This window comes from Mixophyes fleayi, unplaced genomic scaffold (assembly GCF_038048845.1).
Source record: "Mixophyes fleayi isolate aMixFle1 unplaced genomic scaffold, aMixFle1.hap1 Scaffold_113, whole genome shotgun sequence".
Lineage (NCBI taxonomy): Eukaryota > Metazoa > Chordata > Amphibia > Anura > Limnodynastidae > Mixophyes > Mixophyes fleayi.
The window spans coordinates 132,501-135,000 of NW_027445911.1; the positions used below are offsets into that span (position 1 = coordinate 132,501).

Below are 2,500 nucleotides of genomic sequence, written 5' to 3' on the forward strand. Positions count from 1 at the left end.
CAAGAAAGAAAAAAAAATGAAAAAAAAAAAAAACCAACAGAACCTGGTATTCCGAGGTGCTCTCCCATCCAAGTACTAACCAGGCCCGGCCCTGCTTAGCTTCCAAGATCAGAGAAGATTGGGCATGTTCAGGGTGGTTGACAGTAGGTATTGCCTGCTTACTGACATACATCTCTTATACATCTCAACACCAGCAATGAAGGAAGCAGGAACAAGAGAGAAAAAAAAACAACCTGCAGCACCTGGTATTTCCAGGTGGTCACCCATCCAAGTACTAACCAGGCCTGGCCCTGCTTAGCTTCCAAGATTAGAGGAGATTGGACTTGTTCAGGGTGGGTGACAGTAGGTATTGCCTGCCTACTGACATACATCTCTTATACATCTCAACACCAGCAATGAAGGAAGCAGGAACAAGAGAGAAAAAAAACCAACCTGCAGCACCTGGTATTCCCAGGTGGACATCCAACCAAGTATTAACCAGGCCTGGCCCTGCTTAGCTTCCAAGATTAGAGGAGATTGGACTTGTTCAGGGTGGTGTGTCTGTAGGTATTGTTTGCTTACTGACCTACATCTCTTATACATCTGAACACCAGCATTGAAGGTAGCAGGAACAAGAGAGAAAAAAAACTGAAAAAAATAAACCTACAGCACCTGGTACTCCCAGTTGGTCTCCCATCCAAGTACTAACCAGGGCCGACCCTGCTTAGCTTCCAAGATCAGACAAGATTGGGCATGTTCATGGTGGTTGACTGTATGTATTACTTGCCTGCTAACCTACATCTCTTATACATCTTAACACCAGCATTGAAGGAAGCAGGAAAAAGAGAGAAAAAAAACGAAAAAAAAAAAATACCAACAGCACTCGGTATTTCCAGGTTGTCACCCATCCAAGTTCTAACCAGACCCGACCCTGCTTAACTTCCAAGATCAGATGAGATTGGGCATATTCAGGGTGGTTTACTGTAGGTATTGCTTGCTTACTGACCAACATCTCATATGCATCTCAACACGAGCATTGAAGAAAGCAGAAACAAGAGAGAGAAAAAAACGAAAAAACAAACCTACAGCACCTGGTATTCCCAGGTGCTCTCCCATCCAAGTATTAACCAGGCCCGACCCTGCTTAGCTTTCAAGATTAGATGAGCTTGGACTTGTTCAGGGTGGTGTGGCTGTAGGTATTGCTTGCTTACTGACCAACATCTCTTATACATCTCAACACCGGCATTGAAGAAAGCAGAAACAAGAGAGAGAAAAAAACGAAAAATTAAAACCTACAGCACCTGGTATTCTTAGGTGGTCTCCCATTGAAGTACTGACCAGACCCGGCCCTGCTAAGCTTCCAAGATCAGACGAGATCGGGCATGTTCAGGGTGATTTACTGTAGGTATTGCTTGCCTACTGACCAACATCTCTTATACATCTCAACTCCAGCAATGAAGGAAGCAGGAACAAGAAAGAAAAAAAAATGAAAAAAAAAAAAAACCAACAGAACCTGGTATTCCGAGGTGCTCTCCCATCCAAGTACTAACCAGGCCCGGCCCTGCTTAGCTTCCAAGATCAGAGAAGATTGGGCATGTTCAGGGTGGTTGACAGTAGGTATTGCCTGCTTACTGACATACATCTCTTATACATCTCAACACCAGCAATGAAGGAAGCAGGAACAAGAGAGAAAAAAAAACAACCTGCAGCACCTGGTATTTCCAGGTGGTCACCCATCCAAGTACTAACCAGGCCTGGCCCTGCTTAGCTTCCAAGATTAGAGGAGATTGGACTTGTTCAGGGTGGGTGACAGTAGGTATTGCCTGCCTACTGACATACATCTCTTATACATCTCAACACCAGCAATGAAGGAAGCAGGAACAAGAGAGAAAAAAAACCAACCTGCAGCACCTGGTATTCCCAGGTGGACATCCAACCAAGTATTAACCAGGCCTGGCCCTGCTTAGCTTCCAAGATTAGAGGAGATTGGACTTGTTCAGGGTGGTGTGTCTGTAGGTATTGTTTGCTTACTGACCTACATCTCTTATACATCTCAACACCGGCAATGAAGGAAGCAGGAACAAGAGAGAAAAAAAAACGAAAAAAAAAAACAACCTGCAGCACCTGGTATTCCCAGGTGGTCACTAATCCAAGTACTAACCAGGCCTGGCCCTGCTTAGCTTCCAAGATTAGAGGACATTGGACTTGTTCAGGGTGGTGTGGCTGTAGGTATTGCTTGCTTACTGACCTACATCTCTTATACATCTCAACACCGGCATTGAAGAAAGCAGGAACAAGAGAGAGAAAAAAACGAAAAAATAAAACCTACAGCACCTGGCATTCCTAGGTGGTCTCCCATGGAAGTACTGACCAGGCCCAGCCCTGCTTAGCTTCCAAGATCAGATGAGATTAGGCTTGTTCAGGGTGGTGTGGCTGTAGGTATTGCTTGCCGACTGACCTACATCTCTTATTTTTATCTCAACACCAGCATTGAAGGAAGCAGGAACAAGAGAGAAAGAAA

At 44.8% G+C, this 2,500-nt stretch overlaps 8 pseudogenes; all 8 read right to left on the reverse strand.

Moving 5' to 3' along the window:
* Positions 1-31: 31 nt before the first annotated feature.
* LOC142112171 (5S ribosomal RNA) lies at positions 32-149 on the reverse strand (annotated as a pseudogene).
* A 490-nt stretch (positions 150-639) lies between these two features.
* Positions 640-757, reverse strand: LOC142112650 (5S ribosomal RNA; annotated as a pseudogene).
* A 93-nt stretch (positions 758-850) lies between these two features.
* Positions 851-968, reverse strand: LOC142112236 (5S ribosomal RNA; annotated as a pseudogene).
* A 90-nt stretch (positions 969-1,058) lies between these two features.
* On the reverse strand, positions 1,059-1,177 carry LOC142112681 (5S ribosomal RNA; annotated as a pseudogene).
* Positions 1,178-1,268: 91 nt separating this feature from the next.
* Positions 1,269-1,386, reverse strand: LOC142112770 (5S ribosomal RNA; annotated as a pseudogene).
* Positions 1,387-1,480: 94 nt separating this feature from the next.
* Positions 1,481-1,598, reverse strand: LOC142112173 (5S ribosomal RNA; annotated as a pseudogene).
* Positions 1,599-2,091: 493 nt separating this feature from the next.
* On the reverse strand, positions 2,092-2,210 carry LOC142112258 (5S ribosomal RNA; annotated as a pseudogene).
* A 91-nt stretch (positions 2,211-2,301) lies between these two features.
* Positions 2,302-2,420, reverse strand: LOC142112278 (5S ribosomal RNA; annotated as a pseudogene).
* Between the last annotated feature and the right edge of the window lie 80 nt (positions 2,421-2,500).